This window comes from Canis aureus, chromosome 4, assembly GCF_053574225.1.
Source record: "Canis aureus isolate CA01 chromosome 4, VMU_Caureus_v.1.0, whole genome shotgun sequence".
Lineage (NCBI taxonomy): Eukaryota > Metazoa > Chordata > Mammalia > Carnivora > Canidae > Canis > Canis aureus.
The window spans coordinates 30,091,150-30,108,388 of NC_135614.1; the positions used below are offsets into that span (position 1 = coordinate 30,091,150).

The following is a 17,239-nucleotide window of genomic DNA, read 5'->3' on the forward strand; positions in this document are numbered from 1 at the left end:
GGTGGGCCATGGAGCCAGGCTGGACAGTGTTTCCAGCAGGGTGCAAGGCCAGGATGTAAGGGCAGGAGTCCTTTTGGCCTGTTTTGCAGAGCCTGTAGTTGTACATTTAGGGATGCAGGGGGAGTCAGCCCATGTAATTTTTAAAGACCTTTTAGATTTTTCCCCTTGAAGGCGTACTCATTCTTTGTGCTTTACTGCACTCACATGGGGTCAGAGCCTAGATGCTTGCTGGGCGGCTGGGGAAAGCTAGAGCCCTGGGACCTAAAAGCAGGTCAGGAATAATTGACATGTAATGAGATGGGGGGGCATCATTCTCCCACATTCCTCTTGAGGCAAAAGCTAAGATCCCCATGAGTCCTCATGGAGGCAGAAGGACCCAGCAGGAAGTGCAGAGCAGAGTTTTATGCAGAGGGCAGGGAACGACAGGGTGCAGGTAGAGGGGCCCACGCCCGTGATGAGAGCCACCCCACCCCAGGATGCCCTCATCAAGTCACCCACTTATGACATGTGGGTTGTGTGTGACCTGCGGGCACCAGGTTGGTTTGCAGGTGTTTATATGAGGTCCCTGGGAGTGGGAACAAGTCAAGGGCAGGGATCTGGGGGCTCAAAGCCTTTGGGGTTGGGGCTCCAGACAAGTGTGCCTAGATATTCAGGGGCCGGAGGCCTTCGCTGACATCTGGGTTATGGATGGACATGTAAAAACCGTGGCCCAGGAGGCAGAGCTGAAGGTGGTAGAGAATGTATCAGGCAGTGAATCAGGACCTAAGAGACCCCACCGGGCAGAAAGGAAACGAGGTTTATTGGCACAGATTTCTGGTCAGGATGGTTGACGAGGCTGACACACAAGATGTCTTTCCAGATGCTTGACGAAGGAGGAAGGGAAGGAGAGGAAGGAGGAGAGAGGCGGGTTGCAGAGACAACCCGGCACCCGAGCAGACATGTGCTTTAGGTGCTGGATGGGGACTGCAGTTGAGAAGGTCTCGGGCCCTGGAACTGGGCTCCCTGGGGAGACTGGGTAGCCAGGAAGGAATTAGGTCATTTATGTTTGGAGCCAGAATCCCTCTGTCTGTGGGAGGTGGGATGACTGGCCCCATTATGCGCCCCTCTCTGAATCCACAGGCCAGCCACCGCCTCGCCGGGGGAAGGGCGTTTTTCCATGCCCCTTAGCTTTGGGCTCAGCTGTGCAGCTTGTTTTGGCCAATGTACCAGATGCCTGAATAAAGATCCAGAAAGACGGTGACAGCCTGCAGTGAGGCTAAATCTAATAGGATGAAGTTTAATTGGGACCAGCGACTTCTGGCCAACATGGCTGACAAAGCTGATGCACGATGGAAAATGACAGCATGCCAGCCTGTGCCTAGGTCTCTGTTTCCGCCAACTTCTAGAGTCTCTGCCCGTGTCTTGAAAGATACATGCCCCGGCTATCCCGCTGGTCTGAGGAGGAGAAGAGAACAGGGGGCAGAGCTGGTCACCGAGGTGACCACAGATAGGGTCTGCAACCACCCCAGCTTTTCCAGGACTGTGCGGTTTGCTGGGACTTGGGACTTGCAGGGCTCAGACCAGGAAAGTCCTGGGAAAACGAGGACAAGCTGCTTACCTGGTCCACGCACTTGCAAACAGAAGCATGGCTAACCTGGCGCTACAGTCTGAAGAGAGCCACCATGTCACTACAGCTTAGGTTAGCAACACGGGGACACACAGAACTGACCCAGCTGACCCACACGTGTCGTCTACAGGAGCGCTTCTTACCGCATTCTCTCTGACTTTGTGGTTGTTTGTTACACGGCAATTTATGGCAGTAGCTCACAGATACATTGCCACGAGCTCGGAGTCACTGTGAGAAGTGAGTTGCTCACACCAACAGGCCCTGGAGCCCCAAGTTGGTAGCCCACCTTGAGAAAAAAAAAATCTACTTTTTTAATAGATGTGTTAAACCACTGGCTCTCTACCCTGATTGCATATTAGAATCGCCGATGGAGCATAATGCTCAAAACCACACGCCCACGACACTCCAGAGAGTCTGTTGAATTCTTCTGGGATGGGGTCTTGACATCAGAGTTTTGGTTTTTTTTTTTTTTTTTTTTTTTTTTTACAAAGCCCACCAGATGATCCTAATGTGCAGGCCAATTTAAAAACGGCTGGATTGGGATCCCTGGGTGGCGCAGCGGTTTGGTGCCTGCCTTTGCCCAGGGTGCGATCCTGGAGACCTGGGATAGAATCCCACGTCGGGCTCCCGGTGCATGGAGCCTGCTTCTCCCTCTGCCTATGTCTCTGCCTCTCTCTCTCTCTCTCTCTCTCTCTGTGTGACTATCATAAATAAATAAAAATTAAAAAAAAATAAAAACGGCTGGATTAACCTTAGACCAGACAAAGCAGAAAGAACAATGATGTTTAAGTTGGCTAAACGTTAAGTTTCCACACCTGGATTGGCCTATGTCCACTTCCTCCCACCTAGGATGAGGAAATGCAGCTTGGAAGCAGTTTTCCATGATGAGACTCAGGCATCTGAGTGGACGCAGGATTCTTTCTGTTATCAGGGTCCTGCAGCTGTAAAGAGCCTCAGAAGGAGAGAGGTGAGGGTCTGGTCCTGCACACTTGAATTTTGGGTCTTCCACTCTAAGAGGTTTATGGACAGTGGGAGGTGTGTGTAAGCCGGAGCTTCCCAAACTTAAGCTGCCCAGGAAGCGCCTGGGGGATCCTGTTAAAATGTAGGTTCCAACTTAGTAGGTCTGGAGGGGGACTGATGCTGGCATTTCTACAAGTCCCAGGTGATGCCTGTGCTCCCGGAGCACACTCTGAGCTGCCACAGGGTCAGAGGAGTGGGGATAGGACACCAAGTTCCATGATAGCCTTGGGCAGTTCGTGCCAGAGAGAAGATTCACAAGAGCCTTCTCGTTCTAGGAGGGCTGCCGTCGGATGGAGGTTCAGCATAGCCCCACAGGGCAGATCTGGAGCAGAGGGGGACATCCAACCAACTATTGAGGCAAAGTCCAAGATGGAACAACCGCATGAGAGGTAGGGTGCCACCCGTCTCAGCGACACCCCAGCCGGGGGCCGGATGACCTCGCTGGTCCAGTGATGGTCATCCATCCACAGGCGTCAGGGCCCCTTCTGGCCTCAGACTCTTAGATGCAGGGGTTCCCTCCTGGCGGCCCTGAGCTCAAGGCCTGGGTGGAGGCCGGTGGGAGGTGAAGGCAGCATAGCTGCCATGGATCCTCGTGGGTGCACGGAAAGCCCATGGCCTGCTGCGGACCCCGGCAGGCGCAGCCACCAGGTAGCCCCTCTGGATTCTCCCTCTGTCTGGAGGAGCCTGTGGCCCCTGAGAATGGACATCCCTGAAGGGCGGAGGCCGGCTTCCTGGCCAGACTACCTAGCAGTGGGGAGCAGACCTCAGGTTCCAAAAAGCTCAAATTCCGTGAAGTGTGTGCTCAGCATCTAAACTGGCAGCAAGACTCTGCCTCACGGCCATCACTGCCTTGCTGGACCACGGGGCAAGCGCCATCCTTTCTCCGGCCCTCAGCTTCCTGCTCCGTACAGTGCAATTCATGCGGGCGGTTCCTCCAACTCTGATCTGCTACAACCTTCTGGAAAATTCTGCCTGCTGTAGCTTCCAGAGCCCATCAGAATAATGAAAGCCTGGCTGATGCAGAGGAAGTGCAACATTAGAGTGACCTTTCACTGCATCTCCCTGGACAGGCTTTTAGGCCGCAGAACCGGGGGGAGCAAGCAGGGGAGCTGCAGCTGCCGCCAGCCTGTGCCGGGCACCTCTGCTGCCCTGGGCTTGGAGTCCAACCGAGTGCTTCAGGCGCCCAGGGGCCAGGTCCATCTGGAGCTCCAGACAGCCTTCTCCCTCCCTGGCTTCTCCGGCTGCCACTGGGTTGCGCCAGGCCGAGGCTTGGTCCTGAGCAGTGTGGGTCGGCAAGAAGGAGGGGAGTCTGGGGTGGGGGCAGCTGAGGGCCGCAGCTCACTGTCAGGAGGGGGGAGAAGAAAGAGGCAGGGCATGCAAAAATCCACACCCCACGTCCACGATGCAGAACAAAGACCACGGGTCCAGTGCTGATTTGGTGGCCCTGAAGCCTGTGTATTTGTCAAGACACACTGAGTTACGCTGAGCTAGCCCATCTCAGTGGCTTATGGGTTTATTTCTGGCTCATATGTCAGGCCCTCCGGGGGCTGGTAAAGGGCTGTGCTCCACAGATTCTCTTAGAGACCCAGGCTGGTGAAGGCCCATCATCTAGTGAGCCAGAGACCCTCGGGACAGGTAGCTTCAGGGCTCACCAACAAAGGGGAGAGACAGTGCCAAGAGCATGCCTGTTCCTACATGTCCTACACTAAAGGCAACAAGGGTCACTTCTCACTACCAACTGGCCAGTAGTCACTGGCTACAAGGGGCAGGGGCGTCCTCCTTGTCCCTGAAAGGGAAAGGTGAGTACCACTGAGCGACACCCACAGCGGTGCCAAGTATGGAGGCTTCCTATTGCCAGGTGGGGCGCAGGATGCTGTACACGAACAATTTCACTTACTTCTCAGGTAGGGACTCTTATCATTATCCCCGTTTTCCAGATGGGTAAACCGAGGCACAGAGAAGGGATTTCCTGATGTTGTACACCCCGAATATGCCAGGGATGAGATTTGAACTCCATTCTGGTCAAACCCAAGTTCTCAAACGTCCAAACCCAAGTTCTCAAAGTCCCAGTCCGATAGGGGAGGCATGGGGTTCCTGACAGATCGTAACAGTTCCCAGTGGGCAGCAGAGACACCTCCCTCAGGTGGGGTGCAAGGTGGGACCGCACCCCCTACCCCAGAGATACGGAATGTAGAGAAGCCTGACTGCTTAGGGGCAGGGCTGTCTCAGGGTATAAAGTCAGACTGCGAAGTCCCGGCTCGTTCCTGCCAGGCTGTCAGGTTTGATTGAGGTCAAGGCCACCTGGCACAGAGCTGTGGGTGGGCTTCCTGCCCTGGTCATGGCTGGCCCAGGGATGGGGGTCTGGGGGGAGCTCTGACTGGCACGGGCTGGCAACTGAGGCAGGAAGCTGATAGTTCCGCACGGCGGGAAGCCTCTAGATGGAGGTTTGGAGAGTCCTGGGTCCAGCGGGGGAGGCTTCCGTAGTCCCCTTCCCTGGCACAGCACGCTCTGGGGCCTGCGGCCACCAGCAGGACTCCTGACGCTTTCTGGACCCCGGGTTCCACGTCTTCTGGAATTCCACAGCTGAGCCCGATGAAAAAGCAAGGTGAGGCCAGTTTCTGCATTAGGGAGCATTTCTATCAGAATAAAAGGAGCTGGAAAAAAGCGAATACCAGGCAGAGATGGGGAAAACTGTGCCTTTTAAGGCTGAAGCTATGAAAAGTCCACTTAGGAACAGGGTGGCTGGCCGCGCCTCGCGCTCCTGCCAGGATTCCTCCCGGCTTCCCTGTGCTCTTGGCCGGCAGCGCTGGCCTTTGACTTCGCCCGGCGCTCGGTGCAGCTTTAGGGGGCTCCTGGCCACTTTACGCGCGGAGCTTGGCGAGCGCCCGTCTATCTGCACGGATCTCACAGTGTGTCGGGGGTCACTTCCAGAGACTGGTCCTATTTCATGGTTTGCGTGGACTTTGCCATATTGGAAACTGCTGCCTGTGGAGGAACCATTAAAAACAAATGTTCTGTGTTTGCAGTTTCTCTCACCTGCCAAGAGGTTTCCTTGATGGCGCTGGCCCAGGAAACCATGGCAGATGAAGATTAGATTAGAATAAATTGATTTAGAAGTGACACCAGGCTCCTTGGGAGAGGCTTAAATATTTCATACATGTGTATGACACCGACTTCAGCTGGGCGCCCCGGGAAGCGGGCAGGAGATGGAAATCTTACACCTACATTCAATGCCACCTGGCGTGTGGCCGACGGAGGCCATGGGACTTGGGCTGGTCCCAAGCTGCACGACCCTTCAGCCTCAGCTTCCGTAGCTGTAAAATGGGAACAAAGTGTGCTTATGTCTAACCTCCTAGAGTTTTTTTTGTGTGTGTGTGGAGGGGGGGTCCTCAAATCAGCCTGGATCGGAGGCCCTTCCCGGATTCCCAGGGGTTGTGGGTGGTGTCTGGGGGCGGAGGGCAGAGTGGGGTCCAAGTGGGTACTGAAGCTGCCTGGGCTCCGTAAACCAGATTCTCGGAGGCCCAGATTCTTATCGCCTTAAAGGGAAATCGTCTTCACGAACCAATTTCCTAGAGTGTGTGAGGTCCGTTTTCGACGTTTTGCCCCCTCAGGGAGAAGAATTTTATTTTTTAAAAAGATTTTATTTATTTATTCGTGAGAGACCCAGAGAGAGGGGCAGAGACACAGGCAGAGGGAGAAGCAGGCTCCATTCAGGGAGCCCAATGCGGGACTCGATCCCAGGACCCCGGGGTCACACCCTGAACCAAGGGCTCCATGCTGAGCCACCCAGGGATCCCCGTGGGAGAAGAATTTTTTTTTTTTTGGAGAATTTTAATATAATATTTGAATGTCTGGCAAATGAAGTAATCCGAAGGGACAGAGAGTAACCCTTGGGACAATGGGTGGAGCCGCAGGGCTCTCTGGGCTTCTGGCAGTGACCCGGACCCAGCCGATGATTGGCCTGGGCAGCTCCACCACTGTCGTCTTCTTCCTCAGCCCTTCCTTCCCGCCTCCCAGGAGGCCGGTGGGATCGTGCCTCCCTCACCCCCCCCCCCCCCCCGGTTGCACACAGGTTGGGGAGAGCCCCATGTGGAGGGCGGCGGGCTCGCAGGATGGCACCGTGTGCATTGTCCGCAGACACGACCGCGGGCGCGGGGACCTGCCACCCTGGGCGAGTGCCAGGGGCCGGGCGGATGCTGGAGGTGAGCCAGGCTTTCATTTTCCCATTTTCCCCACACATCTTGATGTGGACGCTGTGCCAGGAGGGCCGACTGGGGCACTAAAGAGGCAGCAGGGCAAAGGTGGGGCTTTCACCTTAGGGACGGGGAAGAAGGACGAGAAAAACAGGGGACCAAACGAAGGTTATCGCAGGCTTCGGAAGAGCTCTCCGTTCTCGGGGGTACACAGGGCGTGGAGGTGGATGGGAGTAAGCGGGGCTGCTTTCCTGTGGCCGTGGAAGGAACGCTTGGAGGATGTAGACGGAACAGAGGAGGGACAGAAGAAGATGCAGGGAAGCTAGCTGGGAGGCTGCTGTCCCTGGAGGGTGACTGTGGAGATGGGGCAGGTGGACAGATGGGGAACGGGGGCCAGAATCATAACTGATGAGATTGTTGATGGCTGGGTGGACAGCCGGCCCAGGGAAGGGTGAGTGGGAGGCGAAGTCGGAAGGAGTTCTCACTGAGTAGGAGCATACGTATTTCCTTAGTCTACGCCTTTCCCCCTGGTGCCTTGCAACTTCTCAAAAAAGAACACGGTACCACCCGTACAATCAAATGTTTTATTTTAAGAATCGGAACCAAAGGAGGAAAAAAAAAAAGCACACAAATAGCCCCACCCTGGGGACCCACAGAGCTATCACAGTTGAGCCTCAAATTTGACTTTCTTAGCAAGTAGAGAAAGAGGGAAAATAATATATAATAAGGATAATATTTGCGATTTTTTTTTTAGAGTTAAAAACCCAAACATGCCATTTTCTCGAAGGAAAAGCAAAGATTCTCCTAGCCCTGGAGTTGACATAATTTTTCCCCGGGGGTACTTTTTACATAGGCCCCTGCTTGCAGCTCAGGGTGGCGTCTGAAACGTGCCTGTGGCACCTGCAACAAGAAACTGTACCTGACTTTCCTAAGAGACGTGGGCGGAAAACCAAGGGCATCCCAGGAAAATGCAGCGGAATGGGGAAAGCATTATGGGAGCCTCCTAATGGTTCATGGAAGATGGAATATTAAACTGTGCTTGGAAACCAGAGGGGAGAAACATAACAAAATAAAGAAGAGCTAAAAAAGCACCAGGACGGGGGAATGGAAATTGCAGTCCTCGTGTGAGTTGAAAAGTCATGTGCTTTTCTCCTCACATTTGCTTTTAGCGTTCTATATGCAAAGTTTGTTTTTTCTGATTACAAAATTAATGTATACACATCAGAGACAAAATGGAAATATACTTAAAAGAATGGATAAAATAAAAATCTCTCCTCAGAAATAACCACTATTAATATTTAATGTGCTTCTTGTCCGTCTAATGTTTCTGCGCACGTGCACACACGCGCACACGCACACACACAAGACATTTGTGTGATAAATTTATGTCACATTTCCCTTCTTCTTGGATGCACATTTTTCATCTTTAATGTTTCTGAAACTGGTATGCTTCTTAGAGTTGCTTTAATATTTTCCTTATCTTGAAATATTATTCAGTCAGCGGTGCATCTTAAAATCACTGCCATTATAAGAGGAAATAATGCATATAGGATGGTATTAGGATTCATTGTGCATGTACAAATTGGTCTCCTGCTTCTTTTATTTAACACTACCTCGTGAGTATTGCCACATGCCTTGAACTATGCCCTGAACATATGGATTTTACTGGCTACATAATATTCCATACGAAGGATGTCCCCCAAAGGGACTCTCCATCCGTTCCTTAAAGAAGAACACAATTTCTCAGCCACCCACCCGTGAGAGAATCTACTCACATAACTTGCAGTGAGACTGTGTAGCAGGTGAACTCTCAAACAGGGTGTATCTAGGAGTCCTGGTGGCCTTTGGTGGGGCAGTGGACAACGCCGGAGGTCCAAGTCCTTGTCACTGCTACCGGAGTGTGCCGTGTAATCCCGCCGGGCATCAGTTCCCTTCTCTGTAAGAGAAGACGTTCTTGCCACTTAAAGGAGACTGATGGCTAACCCTTGGCTTCCCAACCAGGTCACGGGGAGGAGGTGACTTCAGTGGGCCAATGTTGATACCCCCAAGTCCCAAGGAACCCCCTGAAGGGCCTGTCACCACCTTGGCACTTGCATCTCACCTTCTCCTGCAGGACCCGGATAGCTGTGACCCAGCATCACCCTTGTCCCTGTGTGTGGTTTGGCCCCTTAGACCGGGGAGAGTTTCTCAGTCAAAATACCCACCCCTGGATAATCCGAGCCCGAGGAGTGGGGACAGAATGGCCAGTGCCTGCTGGGACTCCCGGGTCATGCCCGGGTAGAGCTATGGGCCGATCGCCAGGCCCCCGTGGGATTTCCATCGGAGGAGCAGAGGTGGGAAGGGATTAGGAGGTCAGAGATGTTGCATTACTCAACTCTCTGCTTTTTATAAAGTCAGCAGTCCTCAAATCTTTGTTGAATGATGACTGAAAATGTTGAGCGCGGCTGCCAAGAAAAGTAACGTGGGAAGGCAAGGACTTCACAGGCTCCTGCGGGAGAATGTGCTCTGTGCAGGTCTGTGGGTCTCCCGTGTCGCAGGGTCCCTGAAGCCAGTGCTGGAGACAGCGGGGAGGAAGAAACGGTTTCACCCCAGAGTTCTTGTCACCTGGTCCCTGGGGTTCTTGGGGAAGTCAGTTCACCCCCTGCAACTCAGTCATCTATTCATTCAACGAAGGCACAAACCCGGCTGCAGAATTTATTGGCATTTACAGTTCCAGGCTCTTGAAGTCACCAGGGAGCCAGAGTTGAAGGTCCCTGGCTTGTGGGGTCAGGGAAAGAGGGGACGTAAGGACCAAGCTTCTTTACTGGGAACAGGACTGTGGGCTCAGGTTCTCGCAGGCAGAGTCCCCACGGGGGCAGGCTCGCCCGCCAACAGGTGCGGTATGGACCGTCCTGCTGAGCCACTCTTCGAGAGGGTAACCTCCTGTGACAATCGCCCCAGTGAAAGGTAATGAGACGTTTTGAAGGCAAGTGATGGGGAGAGAGAGCAGTCTGGGGGGTGGGTGTGAGATGGCCATTGCACCATCTGCCACCCCCGGGGTGTGGTCCTCAGCACATCCCTGCCCCCTTGGGATGCAGGCTTTCTCGTCTCCAGGGACCAGGGGCTGAGCTGACTCTCAAGGGGACTATGTTCAAGGGTCTAGAACAAGTTCCCTTGGTCTCAGGCTGTTGCACCACTGGGTGGATCCTTTCACACCCCCTACTGCGTGTAAGCGCTCTAGAAAGACTCCCCTGCCCCTACCCGGAGAAGAACACAACGAGCGGCAGCAGCAGTGGTCACACTGACCAGTTGGCTCTACTGGTGGCGTCGTTTCTTTGCAAGGCGCGTTGCCATCCCCAGTCTCACGAAACTTTACAGACAGCCTTGGGGGACGGGGTGTATTATGTCCACTTCACAGGTGAGGGATTTCAGGATTTGGAAAGCTTGGGTGACGTGTCTAAGGTTGTGCAGGTAGTAAATGGCCAAGCGAGGACTTTGAACATCGATTCTGACACCTGTTGTCACATCCGGCAGCCAAGGTGAGGTCAGCTCACGTGTGCTTGTGGAGGTCAGAGGTTGCTGTGAGCAAGGCCCTTGGAGGAGGCTGGCTGGGGACAGAGGGAGTGAGGGTTCTGGAAGCCTCGGGGGAGCCCAGGAGAGCCCGTGCTGCCGTGCCAGGCGGAGCGGAGGAACTTTCTCCCCAAGAAGCGCCGTCCCCTTCTCCTCCCAGTCGCCCCGGTGGACCTTCTGCAAGACACTAGGCAACACCTTTCACAGCCCCTGGGTGGACGAGCCCGAGGAGCGTATCCACACCCGAGTTAATTAAGGCAGACTCATAGCAGGCCAAGCAACCCCGATTGCTGCTTAATGGGGCAGCCACAGTGTGGAAGGAGGTGTCTAGCAGCCCGTCCCCAGGCTCCATCCTCAGCGGGGTCCTGGCAGTGTAGACGATGACGACACAGGACACAAGGTGACTGGCGTCATTCGCAGGTGACACTAGGCTGGGAGAAGCCGGGGGGCTGTTCTGAACGACAGGGCTAGAATCCAAATGAGAGGCTGATGAGCTGCCTCAGCCAAGACTAAATGCTGAGCTGTGCTCGGGGATCCCCAAAACGTGGCCATGGGTAGGAAGGAGGCCACGGGTATGTGAGTTTGCAGCATCGTCGGTGGAGGGAGAAAGGGAGATGTTCAAGTTTCAGTTTGCAGTTCACCATGAGTGAGTGACTTGTGAGACTCTCAGAAAAAGCTGGTGTGGATTAGCAGCATGGATTCTATTCATAGAGGTAGATGTGCCCTCAGAGGGAGGTGATGGTGTCCGTTCATTCTGCATATTCATGGAAGTGGGATTACTGAGTTAAAGATTATGAATATGTGTATAATTCTCCGTATGTGTTACCAGATTGATTTCCAGCTGGTGTGGACCCATTCACGTGCCCACCGGCAATATGCAGAGTGCCCCTCCCGCTGCACTCACACCAGCATTAAGTGGTATTCTTTTAAAACACGAGTGAAGATGTGTCATATTGCAATTTGCATTTGTTTATTAACAGTAAGGATACGCGTCGTTCTGAGTGTAGTGACCACATGTGGTTCTTTTACGAGCCATTCATGTCATTTTCTGCTTTTTTTTCGGGGTTTTCACCCCTTTCTTAAGTGATTCGCACAAGCCCCTTGTTTTGCAGGTATGAACCCTTCCCAGTCACACGTGTGGTAAACATCTTATTTAATATTTTTAAAAAAGATGTATTTATTTATTTATCTGAGGGAGAGAGAGGAGGAGCAGAGAGAGAGAGAGGGAGCGAGAGCATCCCAAGCAGACTCTGCACTGAGGGCAAGAGCCCAAAGCAGGGCTCGATCCCCCGACCCTGAGATCATGAGTTGAGCCAAAACCAAGAGTTGGTCGCTTAACCGACTGAGCCACCCAGGCGGCTCATACAGTAAATATTTTAAAAGAAAATATTTTCTGCAGCGTCTCTTTCTCCCTCTCCGGATGCAGGCTCCTGAATGCCTCGGTCTCAACTTGCATGAAATGTCCCGTGAAATGCCTGGAGAGTGTTCCAGGCCATATGCTCGCAGCTCTGGTGCTCGCTCACATGTCAGAACCGATGTGGCTCATTCTCCCCTGCCTTTGCCACCATATGCGCGTGCCCCTAATCTGACGGGCAGATCGGCAGCTGGGGGGAGGATGTGCCTGTGCTGGCGGAGGCCTGCCTGGCAAATCTGGAAGTCCTGGGGTGATGGGGGAGGACGGACGGCATGGAGACTCCCTTTCTAAAAATGCATCTTTTCATTCTGAAAGAAAGTCAGGAATTTGGTCTGGTTTTTCTGTGTTTATTTTTCTTTCTTTTTTTTTCTTTATGTGTGTGTGTGTGTGTGTGTGTGTGTGTGTGTGTGTTTGCCATAGGGGCATCTAAATGCACCTCTAAATCAATCTGAGATTCTATTTCTTTCTCACCTGGCAGTGTGGAGCAAGATGCAAGTGTCCTGGTGCTGCAGCTAGGGTGCCGTGCGGGGACAGAGCTCTGGTTCCAGTGCCAGCCTGTCACTTCCTTCCTGTGTCACAGTAGCAGGGCCCTCACACCTGCCCTCCTTCCTTTTCTGCATCAGGCTACTGTCCTTTGATGGCAGTGAGGTGGGCTCTGGTCACTGCCCTTCCTGGGGAGGTTTGATGACTTTGTCGACGCCTGTGCTCCTCAGAGGCCTTAAAGGACAGGCTCCATGTCTCACCTGCAGGTGAGCCAGCTTCTGGAGCAGATTTCCCTGAGCCACTTGCCAGGGAAATGGTAACGCTGGCCATCTCTGCACTTCCAGAGTCTGTGCTGACCGGGCAGGAGTGGCCTCTCCCCAGCTGCCCACACACTCCTGCCCAGCTGTTTAGATAGGGGGGTCGGCAAATCTGGCTACCACGAGTGTTCGCAAATCACACCGTATTGGCACGCATGCGTGTTCGTGTGTGCGCTGCCCAGGGCTGCTTCCACACTAGTTCGGCAGAGCCTGGGAGCTGCTGCAGAGACCTCGTGGCCCACAGAGCCCGAAGCCTTTATTCTCTCTCTGGCCCTTCACAGAAGAGCTTGCTGACCCGTCCTGTAGGCTGATGCTTACAAAGTCTGGTGCAGAGCAGAGTGTCCACTAGCTCATGGCAAAGCAGGAAAAACAAGGAGCAGAAGGCAAGCGCTCCAAAAGGCTAAATTTATCCAATAGTGAGACTGTCCTTTAAACCAAGATTGTGGCCTTTTTTTTTAATGTTAAAATGTCTTGACTTTAACAAAATAATGGCAAAGGTAGACTTGTTATTTTTTGAATGTCCTTACTTGACCAAATAGAAAGTTGGCCACTGTATGTGAGTTCCCAAAATAGTTAGAAAATTTTGTCCATCCGTGAAATTCTCAAATGAGGGCCCAATAACTCTTCTACCTTGGGTGACCCTCTGGAAGCCTTCCACACCAACCTTTTTTTTTCACCACTCATAACCATATTTTTTTGGCCAGCAACATCTTTCTTCATTCATTCATCCATTCATTTACTTATTAAGACATGTATTAAAGACTTTGTGTTAGAGCATGTCAGACTTACTGATCTCAGGACCTATTTTCATTCCCTAAAATGACTGAGGCCAAAGAGCTTTTGCTTATGTAGGCGACATCTATTAATATGAAAAATTAATACTATGCAATGTTAATAATACTTAATAATGCATTTAACAACAGCAATAAACGTCTACTGTGTTAACACAAATATTTTTATTAGAAGTAACTATTTTTCAAAACATAAAACAATTAGTGAGAAGAACGGTGTTGACTCCCTCACAAATCGCTTTGATATCTACCTTAATAGGAGACAGTTGGACTCTTATATGTTTCTGCATTCGTCTATTGTGATATTATTTTTATTTTATTTTTAAAGATTTATTTATTTTAAAGAAAGAGAGCAAGAGAGCACAGGTGGGAGTGGCAGCAGAGGCAGAGGGAGAGAATCCTGAAGCAGAAACCCTGCTGAGTGTGGAGCCTGACTGGGGGCTCAATCTCACAACCCATGAGATCATGACCTGAGCCGAAAACAAGAATCAGATGTTTAACCGACTAAGCCACCCAGTTGCCCTTCCGTATGTTATTTTAATTGAAGTAGGTGAAGAAAGTCCTGCCTCATTCAGATTTGTAGTTGGGAAAAAAAAAAGACGAACATTGCCATTCCAGATTAAGATATTCTTCTTTGATACTACACCAAAACTCAACAAGTCCCAGTCTCTTAAAATTTAGTGGTGATGGGGAATCTGAAACTATTTCAGGGAACTTTTGGTATCTGCTACATTAAAATGCATTGATCTGTCTCATTTAAACAAGTATTTTACTACCGATTCTGGAGTATGATGCATTGGTCACTTGGAAAATATTGATGCACCGAGTCATACAGACATTCTGTAATGTTGATCTACTTAGTTATATGACATCAAAAAAAATCACATTAATTTATATCACCACTGTTCTCAGCAGAAAATCATTTAAGTATTGAGGAACTCTCATGGTGTTGGAGGCCCATGGTCTGAAACCTTGTTCCTTTTGAACACCGGATCTTAGCTTTGGAAACCATACCATCAGTTGTTTTCCCCCAGGTGACAGACTTGCTTCACTCCTTTTCAGGAAAATGTCCACCAGATACCCCCATCTGAATGACCTTTGTCTGTCAGCTATGCTTGCAAGTAAAAACGATCCTCCATGAATAAAAACAGGCTCTTTTAGCTCCACCCTCAAACAATCCTGCAATGCTTCTATTTGAGACAGCTGTCCTACTGCGGTACACAGCAGAAGTGCCTTTTAAAGGCTTCCCCTCTTGCCACACGAAATATTGAAATGGTGAGTGCTCAAGAGTTGAAGTTTAATTAAATTAATAATTTGTATTGCTTTATTAAGGACTTTTTTTAAAAAAAAGGATTTTATTTATTCATGAGAGACACAGAATGAGAGAGAGGCAGAGATGTAGGCAGAGGGAACAGCAGGTTCCCTGCAAGGGGCCGGATCCCAAGACCCTGGGATCACTACCTGAGCCACAGGCAGATGTTCAAACAGTTGAGCCACGCAGGTGCCCCATCATCAAGGACTTTTTTAAGTACAATTGTTATTTTTAATTTGAAAGTGCATCAAGGGGTGCCTGGGTGGCTCAGCTGGTTAAGTGTCTGCCTTTGACTCAGGTCGTGATCCCAGGGTCCTGGGATAGAGCCCTGCATTGGGCTCCTTGCTCAGCAGGGAATCTGTTTCTTCCTCTCCCACTGCCCCTTCCCCCTGCTTGTACTCTCTTTCTCTGAAATAAATAATTAAAAATATTTTAAAAAATTAAAAGGAAGTGTATCAGAACCAAATGGGGTTTGGTGCCACAACCTGACTTGTGGGAAGGCCCCAGCAATGTTACCTACCATGGGTTTTGCAGGATCAGTGTAGGTCCTAACACTGTCATAGCAAATGGCAAATCATGGCTTCGTAATATCACAAAGAGTTTGATTTTGTGGACATCCTGTAAGGGACTTGGAGACTCCCACTGACCGACAGGACACATTTTGAGAACCACTGTGTTAGATGCAGAGAAGGATTTATCGATAAATAAGATCTAGTTCTTGACATCAAGTTACGCATCATCTAATGGTGGAGATTAACACCGTGGCAACTAAAATTCGAGTTGGAATAGGACAAATGCTAAAGGATATTAATTTGTTTTTATTGTGGTAGCATGTGCATAACATAAAATTTACCACTTGAACCATTTTTAAGTGTTCAGTAGCATTCAGCACATGCACAGTGTTGTGCAAACATCACCATCATCCGTCCCCAGGAATTTTCCGTTTTTCCAAATTGAAACTCTGTACTCATTCAACAGTAACTCCCCATGTCCTCTACCTACAGCTCCTGGTTACCATCATTCTGCTTCCTGACTCTACAGATTTGACTACTCTGTGAATTTGATAGTTCTTATATGTGGGGTCATGTGATACAGGGCCTTTTGTAGTTGGCTTACTTCACTTAGTATGGTTCTGAGGGTCATCCGTATTGCAGCATCTGCCAGCATCTGTCTCTCCTTTTTAGGGCCGAATAATATTCCATTGTATGGACGTACCACATCTTGTTTATCTGTTCATCCACTGGTGGATGCTTGGGTGGCTTCCATCTTTGGGTCATTGTGAATTGAGATGTGGATTTTTGCCAAGTATAGTCTTCCTGCTAATCAGTTCCTGATTATCATTCTTTCTTATGGTAATGAGATACTGGATGCCCCCAGGTAGGGCCTCCTTCAAAAACAACCTGCTGCACTCTCAGTCCAAATGGCCCAGATTGGTCAAGGATACCAGCATTCTCTTTCTGAAACACCTCACCCCTCCACCCCTGCACCTGCCCTGTGTTCTCCTTGTTCAGTCCACATACTTTCCACCCCAGGCTAGATGTTCAGCAAACAGCTGCTCTCCGTTCATTTCATTTCGACAAGTCTTTATTGATCACGCATTATTTGCTCATCAAACAGATTTGCCTTTTCAAACACTTACAGTCTTGGGCTTGGCTGCACGTTCGCCTGTTAAATCTGTATTTGCACATGTTGGAGTTGGCAGCTCAGCTCAATAAAGACAAAAAGGTCTGCGTGGTGGATGTAGGTGTCTGGGGGAGAGTTTCTGAAGCACAGGGATTTCGTTAGACTAGCCATGCGCCGCCTTACCTACCAAAGCCTCCCTAAGCCATATTTATAAACCATTTAGATATTTTATTACTAGATTTACCATTTCACCCAGCATTTTGGCTGTTGTGCTGCAGCATCCAATAAATCGAGTGCTAAATGAGAAATGGCTAAATTGGACCTTCACTGAGGAGAGATGTACATCATGTGAAACATAAAGGAAAAGAAATTGCCTCGCCTTCTCTCCTCCTTGTATTTCTCACCAAGGCTGCAGAGAGCTTACAACTGGCGCTTACCTTTTGTTTGTGAGATGGCCCTGGATGCAGTGTCACTAGTAGCCACTTTCTGGCCTCTGGGCTTTACCTTCTGGTTGGAAAAAGCCCCTCCTCTTTTCACAGTGGGGAAAAATAGCTCTGGAGACCCCCACCCCCACTCCAAGAATGGTGGAATTGAAATGTCTGCCTTGTATTTCACTGTTTAAAAAAAACTTCCAGGGGATACCTGGGTGGCTCAGTCGGTTAAGCATCTGCCTTTGGCTTGGGTCATGATCCTGGGGTCCTGGGATCGAGCCCCAAGTTGGACTCCCTGCTTAGCGAGGAGTCCGCTTCTCTCTCTCCCTCTGCCCCTCCCCAACCACTATGCTCTTTCGCTTGCTAATAAAAAATAAAAAAATAATAAATAAATAAAATCTTTTAAAAAAAGAGCATCTTCCAAGTAGGTTATTTCCCATTAACCTCACAAAAGCCCTACCATTCATGATGTCTTATGTACCCAGTGTTCCGTACAGTGC

The 17,239-nt window shown here is 50.5% G+C and overlaps 1 long non-coding RNA gene across 1 annotated transcript in view; it reads left to right on the plus strand.

Moving 5' to 3' along the window:
* Positions 1–17,239, plus strand: part of LOC144312424 (uncharacterized) — a 41,888-nt gene that overhangs the window by 8,555 nt on the left and 16,094 nt on the right. Inside the window, exons 4-5 of the long non-coding RNA XR_013377890.1 lie at positions 2,456–2,573; positions 2,902–3,015. This is a non-coding gene — a long non-coding RNA (uncharacterized LOC144312424). The remainder of the gene's footprint in view (positions 1–2,455; positions 2,574–2,901; positions 3,016–17,239) is intronic.